Source organism: Diceros bicornis, chromosome 8 (assembly GCF_020826845.1).
Source record: "Diceros bicornis minor isolate mBicDic1 chromosome 8, mDicBic1.mat.cur, whole genome shotgun sequence".
Taxonomy (NCBI): domain Eukaryota; kingdom Metazoa; phylum Chordata; class Mammalia; order Perissodactyla; family Rhinocerotidae; genus Diceros; species Diceros bicornis.
Window position 1 is genome coordinate 52,420,091 of NC_080747.1, and position 14,674 is coordinate 52,434,764.

Below are 14,674 nucleotides of genomic sequence, written 5' to 3' on the forward strand. Positions count from 1 at the left end.
ACAGATTTTAGCTCTGTGCCAACCTTCCTCAGCAAAAAGAGGAAGATTGGCCACCGCTGTTAGCTCAGGGCTAATCTTCCTCACAAAAAAAAATATATGTATGATTCACAGGTTTGTTTCTAATAATGTTGATGGTTTTTATAGCTGTTAAAATTTCTTTCAGAGCACTGTAAAGTAAAAAGCATCAAGCGACAACTGAGTAAAGCAAAGCAAGACGTATCACCACACATCAAATATCAAAACCATCTGTGCAGAGGGAAGACTATGAAACTTATCTTCTTGGCTGTATCATTTTCCTATAGCTACTGTAACAAATTACAACAAATTTGGTGGCTAAAACCACAGAAATTTATTCTTTCACAGTTCTAAAGGATAGAAGTCTGAAATCAGTATCACCAGGCGAAAATCAAGGTGTTGGCAGGGCCATGCTCCCTCCAGAGGCTTTAGGGGAGAATCCATACCTTGTCTCTTCCAGCTTCTGGTGGCTGTAGCATACTTTGGCCTGTGACTGCATTATTTCAATCTTCTAGGCCAGGAACTTCAAATCTCTGTTCCGTCTTCACATTGCCTTCTCCTCTGCATAGGTGCCAGATCTCCCTCTGCCTCTCTCTTACAAGGATACTTGTGATTTCATATAGGGCCCATCCAGATAATCCAAGATAATTTCTCCATCTAAAAATTGTTAATTTAATCTTATCTGCAAAAATATTTTTTCCTTAGGGATTAGGATCTAATAGCTTTGTTGGGAGAAGCTGTCATTATCCCATTATTCTACCTACCACACCAGCCATACTTTTATTTGGGAGGAAAAAAACTTTTCTATTTCTTAAACAACAACTTTATTTTTTTAGTTTAGTACCCAAAAGTGATTCACAATCACAACTTAATGAATTCTTCTTTGGTGGCCACTGCAGGAGGAGAGGTAGGTTTTTATTTCTCCTTCAGCTTAAATCAAGCAAGAGACACAAGGTAATAGCTAGGAGGGATTAATTAGTGTCTTCTTAAATTATGGGGGCTCAGTAGACTGGTATGCAACTCTTCTCTAAAAACCTAAAGGAGAAGCAACTCAAGAGGAAAAGTGAAGGAGCGTTTGCTACTAGGTAGAAACATCTAGCACACTCAGAGTTTTTAGGGCAGACAATGAAGCGAGTTTTCCATAGACCAAATGTGGACTTTATATACAGGATAGCTGACTGATGGGACTCTAAAAATAAGGGAGAGAGCTTTTGTAATTGGAACCCAAGAACCAGAGTGCAAAAGACGTGTCTTAAGGACTCATCTCAAGTAGTGGTAGTGAGGGTGTTGTCTTAGAAGAATTTACAAAAATATCCATCTAGCGAAAGAATCAAATTTCATCAACTTCATGACCAGAAAGTGCAATACCAGCTCCTGAGACCATAAGCCAAGAAGAAACTTTTTTGCCCCTTTAGCTGCTCTCTTCTCTTTCAAACTCCAACCCTGGAAAGGTCAGAAATTGAGGGCAAATAGGAATAAGAGGAGAAAAAAAAAAGAAAAGAATCCAAACAGCTCACAAAAGATAAGCTAATTGAGTGATTAATTTGGCTGGATTTTATGACACTAAAGAGAAAACGAAGCAATTAGATTTAATAGATTGTTTCCAATTCCTAGTGGAAAAAAACACATTTGTATGCATAGATGATAATTTTTTAAGAAAAAAAGTTGTTCATAGGTTAAATCATGAATAAAAGGAAGATTGGATTTTTGCTAAAAAGCAGTCCTTTTTTAGTTGCCAATATATTATTTTTTCATATTCATGACAGGTAATCACTTAAAAATCAGGATTTTCTTAACATGCATTATGTTCCCTATGCTACTTTCACTCTCTACTAGTATCCAATTAATAAAAAATATCACTGCTTGTATTTTTTCCCAGCCATTTTTAATCAGGTAAGAAAATCATAATTATACAGCTTGGAGGTTGTGGACTAAATTTGAACACTGATGTATTTGAAATTTCCATAAAACTAATGCTTATGCCATTTAAGATGAGAAGTTTGTTAATTTCTAATGAAATTTATTTGACCATCTAGGTTTCTAATAGAGTTATTGTAGTTATTTCACAAATAAGATCATAGACAAACATGATCAAGTGCTTTCAATTCATGTACCATCTCAAGGACATAATTTATTTCCACAAATAACTACGTGAAAATAATAGCGCAACACATCACTGTTAACCATCACAAGCCCAGAGGCTCAGGCTCTTAAATTGAGTTGCTGCCCAGCTGCTCACTTGAAAATTCATAAGATATATATATATATAAAAATTGGAGATCTCAAAATATGGTTATCTCCTGGTGGTAATTTTTTTCTTTGGCACTGTATTATGTAGTATAGCTCTTGTTTAGCATTTAAGAAGTTGCAGCTACATTCCATTATTAAAGACATATTTGTTAAAACATGCATATAAAAGGATGTGTAATTGAAGCACAGCTTTGATATATTTAACAGGATGTAAAACTGCCATCCCATTTTAATAGGCAATGTTTTATGTGCATTAGCAGTAATATAATAATGCCTCTTCCGTGTGCTCTTGCCATTAGCACTTTTTCCCTCCCTTTCTTTTAGTTAATCTTAAAATTTTAATGTAATCCAAACACATTAACATCTTTTTCTCCCCTCACTGTTCTTGAACAGAAGAGAGCTTTGAAATGAACTTTCCTTAAATGAAGGATAGTTACTATACCAACTTGATCGTTGGTACTTTTCCTCCAATTCTGCCTGCCCGTTGATTCATGTATACTCCTTCTAGCCTTGGAAATGCTTATGGTCACTGGCATTGCTGGAATGGAGCAATGAAGGAGATCCAAGTGAGTTAGAATGCAGAAAATCAACAGGGAATGAATTTCATGCATTTAAGAGCAATTGCATTCTCTTATGTGCCATTAGGCCAAGCCACTTCTGATGGCATTGATTTAAATGAGAAAACATTGGTTGCACCATCATATGACTTAATATTGGCAGTTATTGGCATTATTAAAAAAAAATTAGTATTATCTCATGTTGTTTTCTTTTCATTTCCTCTGACTCACAAGATTCAGATTGTATTCTTTTTCTTATGATATTTCAGCATGACTTTTAACATTGTCCTTGAAGAATGTAGCATATAGGACTATGTCAAGAAAGTTAATCAGACTAATGGAAATTAATAGATTGAATTTCCCAAAAGTAGTCTTATCTAGACTGCAGCTAAATATATATACACACAGCTCTACAATAGCAATACAGAAGGAAATCCTTGCATCCAAACAGCAGGAGAAATCTGTATGGTTTAATGGTCTTGGACTCTGAGTTTTGATAAACTACATCTCAAATTTAATATTTTCCATCTTTTCAGGAGTAATTTTTGGTGTATTATTTTCATGATATATAAACTGGGGATGCTGAACTCAAGACAATCAGGTAGGTTCTCCTCTTCAGCTCCATCAAAGTTTAAGTGGCTTGAGGTTTCAGGGACTAGGTAGGGGAATCTAAAATTTTTTCAGAAGTTGAACAAGATCCTAGACCTCATTATTGAGGCTGCTTTACAGGGACCCAATAATGTGACTGAAAATACCCCAGGACACTTTTTCTACTCTAGAAGTTTCCTGTATCAGAGGCCTATTAAAACATAAAGGCTACATTTCAACATAGTTGTATACCTCTTGAATTTTCTATTAACTTAAGTTGCAGTTGTTTGTATTAAATTAATGTGCTTGCTGTAAAATTTAATGTTGAAAGTTACTTCATCTAGATCTTATCATACATGAGCTTTAGGGAATGAATGTCTAACTTCCTTCATTCATTAAGTAATTTTTGAGTGTCTATTACATAGAATGTATATATCTCTCACATTCACATTTTAGACAAACAGATGTGTTTTAAAACGTAGCTTTAATAAAGAGGATTTTATAGGCTTGTTTCTTTTAAAGTACACATCACAAACTCTTTCACAAGACAAACATTGGCTTTTAATCAAAAGATACCTCTCAAGTGCACTGACCACATTCCAGGGCCTAATTACTTAATTCACTTATTTCAATATCTTGAACATGAATGATATGTGGTGTATTTTCCATTCTATAGTTCCTTATTCAATAAATTTGTAGATACCCTTTATATTTATTAATGTTTTGTAGAAAGGGGAATTACATATGTGAATTCCAATTCTGTTACATTTAGGATATATAAGTATTTTTGGATAGATAGATAAATAGATGAGAGAGAGATTTCCTCAAAAGATTTACTTATTGAAAATTTGGAAAGGAAGTATTAGACGTTATATAAAAGTTTTGATTTTATACACAGAAAGTGTTTAAAAAAAAACCTGTTGCAGAGAGTGGAAATATTGTCCTTTAAGTCTCCTCTCTCATAACCCAAGTATGATAAAAAAGATTCTCTGAAATACTGATTCTTAAAATTTTAAATTAATGTATAAATAAATTAAGAAAATATGGAATGTTAAAGGACAATGTACAGATGAAAAATCAGAAAATATATAATCTAAAAATTAAAAAATAGTCATTTATATTAAATAGACTTAACCTTATGAAACACTGCCCTATCCTTATTTTTTTAACCATTTTAACAAGGTCAGTAAACACTAAATTATAATCAAATCAAATTCAGTAAAATGAATCCAGCAATATAGCATTATGACAAATCAATTCCAAAAGTACCCAAAAGTTATAATACATCGTGACCAAGAAGGGTTTAGCTCAGCAATGCAGGTTTGGCAATAATTAATCAAAGTAATTCACGATATTGAAAGACTGAAAGAGAAAAAACCTTATGGTCATTTCCACAGATGCAGAAAAAAGCATTTGATAAAATTCAGCACATATTCATTATAAAATGTTTTAGCAAACTAGGTATAGAAGTAAACTTCCTCAATCTGAGGAAGGGAATATAAGAAATACCTACAGCTAATAACCTACCCCATGGTAAAAGCTATATGCTTTCTTCCTCACATTTAAAATGAAATATGTATGCTTACCTTAAATTTTAAATATTATATAGGAGATCAAAGTCAGTGTAATAAAGCATGCAAAATACGTAGCCTACAGACTGGAACACAAGAAACAATACTGACTTTATTTTTAGACCACAAGATCACCTTTGTAGAAAATCTTAAGGAATCACAAATATAGCTATGGAACTAAAACACGAGTAGAGTAAGGTCACAGAATACAAGATCATTATATGAAAGTCTATTGTATTTCTATATACTAGCAGTGAACAATTAGAAATTTAAAATTTTAAATATCATTTACAATAGTAAGAAAAAATGAAATAATTAGTGTTAATTTAACAAAGGATGTATAAAACATGTATGCTACAAAACATCATGAAGAGAAGTTAAGGAAGACCTAAATAAAGGAAGAGATGTTATGTTCATGATCAGAAAATACCATATAAAAAAGAAATAAATTCTTAGTAAAACTGATCTATAGAGCCAATGCAATCCCAATCAAAATCCAGTGTTTGTTGTAAAAATTGACAAACTGCTTCTAAAATGTATGTGGAAATGAAACATTATATTAAATAGCCAATTGAATTTTGAAAAAGAAAAAATTTGGAGGAATTACACAACCTGATTTCAAGACTTAGGATACATCCTATAGTAATCAAGTATTGGCATTAACATAAAGATGTTGACCAATAGAACAGAAGAGAGTGTCTAGAACTAGAACTACACACGTATGGTTAATTTTTGACAAACATGTCAAAGTAATTCAATTAGTTATTAATAACCTTTTCAACAAATGGTGCTGAAAAGTTGGCTATTTGTTTTTTTAAAAGGGATCTAAATCTTTACCCCATACATAAACATTAACATGAAATGGATAGTAGGCCTAAAAATAAGTGCTTAAATTATAAAACTTCTAGAAGAAATCATAAAAAATAATTATGTATCACCTTGGGTTAATACACATTTCTTAGGCCACAGAAAGAATGGACTAAAAAAGACAAAAAAGGGGGCCGGCCTGGTGGCATAGTGGTTAAGCTTGTGCGCTCCACCTTGGTGGCCCAGGGTTTGAGGGTTTGAATCCCAGGCACAGACCTACGCACCACTCATCAAGCCATACTGTGGCAGCGTCCCACATACAAAATAGAGGAAGATTGGCACAGATGTTAGCTCAGGGCCAGTCTTCCTTACCAAAGAGAAAAATAAATAAATAAACATGTTTCCAATATTTTTTAAAAAAAAAAAGATAAATTGGACTTCATCAAAATTGTAAACTTTTTCTCTTCAAAACATTCTTAAGAAAATACAAATGTAGGACACAAACTTGTAGGAAATATTTGTGAAACATCTATCTCATAAACGATTTGCATCTAGAATATGTTAAGTAATTTATAACTCAAAAATGAGAATACAGACGATATAATTTAAACAGAGGCAAAAGACTTAAACAGACCCTTCATCAAAAGCATATTTGAAGATGCTAAAGATTATTAGTCATTAGGGAAATGCAAATTAAAACTCCAAAGAAATATCACTACATGCTCACTGGAATGACGAAAACAAGAGTGACAATATCAAGTGTTGGCAAGGTTGTGGAGTAAAAGGAACTCTCAAATATTGCTGATAGAAACATAAAATAGTGCAGCTGCTTTAGAAAACAGTTTGGCAGTTTCCTAAAAGTTAACATAAACTTACAATATAATCCAACAATTCCAACACTACATATTTACTCATGAGAAATGAAAATATATGCTTATTTAAAGACTTGTACTTGAGGTTAATAGCAACTTTATTCATTATAACTCAAATCTGGAAACAACCAAAATTTCTATCAACAAGTGAATGGATAAGCAAAATGTAGAATGCAGTATTCATGCAATGAAATACTACTTAGCGATGAAAAGGAACAAAGCAGAAAGAGATGCAAAAATTTGGATAAATTTCAAAAACTTTAGACTAAGTGAAAGAAGTCAGACACAAAAGACTATGTATTATAAGATCCCTTTTATATGATAGTCTGGAAAAGACAAAAGTATAGTGACAGAAAGTAGATCAGTGGTTGCCAGAGGCAAGGTATGGCAGGAGAGGATTGACTGCAAAAAGGTACAAAGGAAATTTTTTGGGTGATGGAAATATTCCACGTCGTAATTGTGGTGGTGATGGGCACACTGCTCTATAAAATTGTGAAAACTCATCAAAGTGTACAAGTAAAATGGGTGAATTTTACTGTATCTAAATTATGCCACAATAAAACAGGCAAAAAGTAATTAAGAGCATTAACAAACAATATATAGGTAATAGTCCCTCCAAAAAAGTAGAAAGAACATAATCTTCAAAGAAAGCATTTTACTTTAAATAAACTTAGCTTCACTGAACATTCACTGTATTATCCTTTTTTTAAAAAAATTAATCTTTTACAAGAACCACTAGAAACTTGATCACCAACCCATTTCTGGGAAAACTGCTCTAAAGTTCTTTTTCATTAATGACTTTTGAGTTTTGTGCTCCCTCCTGTGACCTTAGCTGCCCAGATTCTCCTCAGAATTCTAAGACCACTCTTCCTAGGCAATAGGCTGGGTTTTATTTAGTCCTGGTGTCCTCAAGTCAGATTTCTTAATATTCCATAAATGTGAACTAGATTCACATTAAGATATCGATAACTCTTAATATATAAATGTGTCTCTAAGGGCTATATACATTCACAAATTTTATATATTAAGTTACATTTATGTAATACATTAAGGTTTACAAAATACTTTCATAAGAATTATCTCATTTGATCCTTGTAATTCTGTAAAATAAATGACAGGCAGTATCATTATGTTCATTTCATAAATGACACAGCAGAGACTCATAAAGAATTGGAAGATACTTTTTTGCTATGGAAATATGGTAGTTTACCTAAACTGATGACATTTCAGTGATTGTCTGGGGCTCTTGTTAAGGAGTGATATTTAGGGGCAACCTGTCAAATGGCTTTAAATCCCATTCTGTAGACAAAGGTGCATATTTTCTTCTTATACTTAAGCCAGGCTGAATAATACATACATATTTCTTGCAGTTTTTATTTCAAAGGTCTAAGTTGCGGATATTAATAAAAATCTTACAAATAAATTATACATTTGTATTAAAACTGATTAGGCTATGATTTTTTTTCCCATTTCTCAGAAACTCACTAGCACAAAAACAAGAACTCATGAGATGTCTGTAAGCTTCAGCAGTTTAGAAAGTTATATGATATCTTTTAAGCCATCAGACTATGCTAATTTTATGACTGTGTTAATTTCCTAAATGACAGACATGAAAGTGCTGAACAGAAAAGATTATGATTAGGACAGCAATGATTTTAATGGAAAAAAGGTCAGTAGTTATATAAATAGTGCAATGTGCATGGAGAGAGTGAGGCCAGAAGTGCTACACCCTCTGACGTGAGGTTGGATAGCCTAGTGATGGGGCCACACAACAGACAGCAGGGTGTTGTGGTCCAGATCCTCCACCAACCTTCATTGTTACCGCTCTGAAGAAGGCAATATCAACTGCCACACCACTTTAGTGTTCAGTTATGAAAAATCAAATAATTTATCTGACTAGAGTATCAGCTCATGCTTGAGTCACTCTATGAACTTGACAGTCTTCCTGCCCTTCCTGAGACTCAGCAATCCCTAACATATTACATTTAGGTTGCACTCAATTCGTAAATATGTAAAAAAAAGTTTTAAAAAATTGCTTCTCAATAACTTCTAGCACTTTTTTGTTGTTGTTCTTGTTATTTCCTACACACAATAATAATGCAGTCCCTGTTTTATAGACTTGATATTCAAATAGTCAAAACAATTCTCTCTAGCCTCTGTCCATCCTTATCATGTAATGTCAGAGGCTGACTCTTGGTGATAAAACCTAATGACCTTCTCTTTAAACTTATTCTTCTTTGGTTTCCTCTGCAGTTATTTGATCACTATTGGCCTTGATTATTGTAATTTTCTCCTCCCTTGACTTGCAGGATACTATTACCTCCTAGACTTTCTCCTGCCTCTGATGAAACTGCTGCCTGTCTTCTCTTGTGCTTCTATCTTCTCCAGCTCCCAAAATAAAGGTACATTCAAAGAGCCTCTTTCTCTTCTTTTATTTGTTCCCACCTCTTACCTCTATACTACCTTGGAAGTATTCTTCCTTCTGAAAGCATTGACTATCTATACTTTGCATCAATAGTCCTGTCATGTTTTCTTAATTCTGCTTTTACATTTCACCTATAGCTTGCTATGTGTCAATATTGATATCCTTCCAAATTCATAAATGTAGCATATCAAAAACAGAACTCATTATTTTCCTTCTCATACACACCTATAAATCACTTCACCAATTCCTAGTCATCCCGGCTCCAAACCTCGATTTGTTCCTCTTTCTCCTTGCTACATTCACTGAGTCGTTATGCTCTTTCAATCTGATTTCCTCAATATCTGTTGCGATTGTATCACATCTCCATTCCGACAATGCCTACTCTCTCTTATAATCTGTAGAAACCTCTCTCTCCAATTTTGTTCAGAGTTCCTAAATAATCTTCCTGAAACACAAATCTTCTCTCAACATTTTGTTACATATGTATTTTCAATATTCTGTCTGTTACCTACAGGATTCAGAGTAAAGCACAGATTCCATGCTATGGCCACAGCCTACGATATTTTTTGCCATTTGCTTACGTAAGCCTTTGCTCTAACTAAACTTCACCACCTACTGATCCTCTTGAATATTTTCTACTTCCCAATTGCCCTGACTTGTTTATGGTTCTCTTTTTTGTTTTCTAGAATAACTCTCCACTTGCTTTCCCTCCTGCGCACACCAAGCCTTGCTCCTCCCTTACAAACACCGCCTTCACATGAATGCCTTTTTATATTGTCCTCAGATGGACCTAACCCCTTTGAATGCTAATATCCCAAAGCATTTTATCTATGAATCTCTTTTGACTGGGTTGCCATTTTTTGATACTTCTGTAAACCTTTTTTTACTAAAGTATGATTACTCTTTCAGTAAGTTTCAGGAGCACATAGTCATTTCTCAACTCTGTTTAAACACAGAAAAATGTGACGTATCTCAATAGATATCTTATGTCCTTACAAAAAAAAAAAAGAAAGAAAAGAAAAAAGAAGAAAGAAAAATAATAAAAATCATCTCTCATGTCAAACCATTTAAAGAAATGGCTGGGAGAAGTACCGAAACTTCTGTTATCAGGTTGTAGCCTTTTGTTATTATGGAAATGTACTCCCTACTGAGATTAGAATATACCAACAAACATAACAACCAGGGTAACTCCCAGACTAGAAGGGAGGACTGAGCACAGGCATTGCCCAGCCTTTCATCTGTGAACCCATTGATGAGACATAAGGGTGCCAAGGATGTGATGAAATGAGGATGTTAGTAGTAGATAATATACTTTAAAAAGTTGAGAAACAGAGAGGGGCCAGCCAGGTGGCGCAAGCAGTTAAGTGCATGCACTCCGCTGGAGCAGCCCGGGGTTCGCCGGTTCGGACTCCAGGTGCACACCAATGCACCGCTTGGCAGGCCATGCTGTGGTGGCATCCCATATAAAGTGGAGGAAGATGGGCGGAGATGTTAACCCAGGGCCAGTCTTCCTCAGCAAAAAAAAAGACGAGGATTGGCAGATGTTAGCACAGGGCTGATCTTCCTCACAAAAAAAGAAAAAAAAGTTGAGGAAGAGAGAAATGGATGAGATTGTTTTGATGGATGATCTGAGAAGAAAAAAAGAATATACAGAGGAGAAGGCACTAGTAAAAGCGAGAGTCATTTTTCTGAGAAGAGTTTTGGAAAGAATTCTAACCCAGAATCTGCAAGATCACCACATTAAAAAGGGAAGTGGAGCAAGATACACATGAATGATTGAGGGACAGCTGAAAAGATACTATTTCCATTTATGCTCCGTGGTCTTCTCCTTCACCTCTAACACATGCAAAAACTGGCAACTGTGATGTTTTACTCATGATAAACTTGAAATGATTAGAGAATGTGTCTTAAAGATTTCATATTTAGGACGGGAGAGAATTGAGGTATTACAAAGAAAGCATAAGCTTCCTGCCTTATTAAGAATGTATCAAAGACTATTTGAAATTCCAGAACATTAAAAATAAAATCTGTCCTAGAAAACCCATTTACTTAGTGTAGTGGGTGCTTTTACTTTAATTACCTAAACCTTACGTATGAACACATTGCCAAAATTATGACCCATTGAAAGAAAAAACATATCATCATGAAAGGGAAGAGCCATATAAAGAACAACAACAAAATATACACACACTTTTTTTAAAGAGGAAAAGTACAAAGAACGCAGAGGAAAAAGAACACTTGGAAATTAACATTGAAAACACGTTTCAGAAAGTTGATATAAAAGCAAGAAAAAGTAAAGAAAACCAAAGATTAATCTAAGCAGCCCAACATTTTAATAATAGGAGTTTCTAAAAGAGAAAACAAGTAAAATTGTTTTCTCTAAAGAAGTACAACGTTATTCTACAGAATGGATAAAAAATGTTTTTAAGATTAACGGTATCTGCTGAGTGCTCAGTTTAATGAATTAAAAAAAGTCGCTTGCTAAGAGAGAATACGAAGAAATTCTGCAGCACTGAGAATATAAAGAAAGATTCTAAAATCTTCCAGAAGAGAAAAAAATTCAAGTGCATCAAAATATTCAGAATCAGGAGGCACGAGACTCCTGAACTGCAGTACTAATAACTATGACAGAGCAAAGCACTGGAATACAGCCAAGAGGTAATTTTCAAGAAACAATTCTATGCCCAGTGAAAATGCAGGTGGATAAAATAATTACAGTTCTACTATGGAAGGTCTTAATACTTTTACCATTCATACACTCATTATTAAAACGCTAAAACCACATCCGTGTTTTAGAAAGTACAATAAGATGAAAAAAATTATGGCAGAATGTTAGTTGAGCAACTAATAACAAAATTTGATTATATTTGAAAGCCAAAATATTAATCTAATACACATGTTCCGGTTGACTATTGCTTTATAACCAGCCACTCCAAAACTTAGTGGCATAAAACAACAATTTGATTAGGTTCATGGCTTCGGAGAGCTGTTAATTTGAACAAGGCACAATGAGGGGGCCTTCTCTCTGTTCTATAAGATCTGGGGCCTCATCTAGGAAGACCAAATTGCTGGAGGCTGTTATTATCTGAAAGAGTTTCACTCACACATTTACTGTTTAATGCTGGCTTTCCACTGAGACATCAGCAAGAGCTATACCAGAACATCTACACATGGCCTTTTAATGTAGCCTGGGCTTCCCCACAGCATGGTAACTGGGTTACAAGAATGAATGTACCAAAGAAACCAGAAAGACATTGTATTGCCTTTTATGAACTAGGTTTGGAATTTATATAATGTCAATTCTGCTGTAGTCACAAGCCTGCCCAGATTCAAGGGGAAGGAACATCTATGCTGTTTATTGATAGTAGGAGTGACCAATGATGTGAAATTTAATGCTTTTCTGTGAAATTTTTGTGAAAGTTCCTTTAAATAAGGATAGTCATTAGGCAAAGGCCTTTATGTTATTCCTTTTTTCTTGTTCTTCTTCAAGCTTAGAACATGGATATGATGATTAGAGTAATCGTAGCTATTTTAGACTATGAAGTAACCTGAAGATGTATGTGGCATCTGCATTTAGTCATTTCACAATAAAATAAGCACATAACATGTGCAAAATACTGCTCTAGACACCAGAGAGACAAAGAGAATCAACCAAAGGAGGGAAATGATATATTTGACTTTTCAAGAATAATTTTATTAGCTTTTGTGTTGAGAATAGACTATAGAATGGAAGGAAATGTAGAAGAAGGGAGAACAGTAGAGAATTGATGAGTGATGATGACGTCTTACATTTGGAGTTGGTTGTGGCTGAGGAAGCAAGAAGTGTTATAATTCTGTATATAGTTTTGAAGGTAAAGGAAAAGGGATCTGCTGAAAAATTGAATATAGAAGTGGGAAAGCACAGAAAGAGTTAAGGATGACTTCAAGATTTTTAATTTAAGAAACTAGGAATAACAGCGTTGTCTATTTTTCTGTGACGGAGAAGATTGCAGGAGGAGCAGATTTTAGACAGGAAATTTTCTAACAAGTTCTATATTAGACCTTTTAAATTTGAAATGCTTGCTAGATTTCTAAGAGAATTAACAAATTTGTACTTGGATATATTAATCAGGACTTTAGAGCTGGAGTTACAAATAAGGAATTCATCAGTTGTATGTGTTATTTCAATGTAAGGAAGAGAATAAATTGTGAAGGAGTGAATGTAGACAGAAAAGAGAGAATTCCAAGTTATTCCAATGTTCAGAAGTTGGAGAGATGAAAGTTAACAAGCAAAGGAGACTGAAGAAGAGCAGCATATAGAGTAAATGAAAATTATTGTATCCTTGAAACCAAATGAAGAATGTGTTTCAAGAAGAAGGAATTAATAATATTTGTCCAACACTGATGATTCCTTAAGGAAGAGGAGGGATGAGAGTTTTCCATTGTGTTCAGTAGTATAAAAAGATCCTTAGAGACATTGAAAAAAGCACTTCCAATGAAATGATAAGGGCAAAAGCCTGATTGAATTAGATTCAAAAAATTGGAGACAATAAGTACAGGAAAGCTTTTCAAAAGTTTTGCTGTGAAAAGTAACAGAAAAGGGTGATGTCAGAAGGATTTTTCTGTAATGGGAAATTATAAGTTGTTTATATGTTGATGGGAATGATTCAATAGAAAAATAAAAAGTTATGTAGGGGATAGTGCAACTTTTGGCACAACATGCTTAAATATGTTAGAAGTGATGGAATTAATAAAAATGGGAAAGGGTCAGCCGTGAGAGCATGAAAAGTTCATCCATAGTAATAGGAGGGAGGCAGGGTATGCGATGAGTAGGTGGTGGTATATATTGTGGGACTTCTGTTTTGATTCTTATATCTCTCAGGAAAATAAAAAGTAAGGTCATCAACTGAGAGTAAGGGAGGAGAAGGAAGTGGAGGAAGAATGAGAACGGGAAACAAAGTATGAACTCTTCATCTAGGAGAATTAAGAAGTATATGGAGTAGCAAAATGTGGTAGAATTGGGGCAGCATCGCACTCCTATTTGAGGATCATGGCCATGATTTTGAGTTTTTTCTTCATCCTTGTTCAGCAGCATAGGTGCTGTCAAAGAGTTGGATTTAACCAGAATTGGAGCTTTGCATGGTGAGTGTGACAGAGTAAGGAGAAAGGCAGTGAGCTGAACATTGAGGTTGGCGTGGTGGATGGACTTGGTGGATATCAACTTCCTTTTAAGGAGCCTTCTGATATTGATGGAGCTCAAAAGTTAAAAACATTTCCCAGATGTCCCTGCATCTAAGTTCCAGATGCAAATTAGGATCTAGAATGACTCTATTCCTGAGACTCTTCCTGCTGCTTTTGTCTGTTTTCTGCTAGCAAATTAGGTTGTGGAGTTTGGGGATTTTCAGCAGCAACATTGTAGGGTTCAGTTAGTGTCGGGAGGAAGTTTCAGCAGAGACAGTGGTCAGACTTTGTGTTAATGCATCCATTTAACAACTTGCATGTGTGTTGAGACATTTGGGACAGAAGAGGTTTCCTGATCCTGGATTCCTAAACTTTTGTTCACAACTACAGATCACAGTTTATGTTCTTGAACTACATAGTTCAATATTG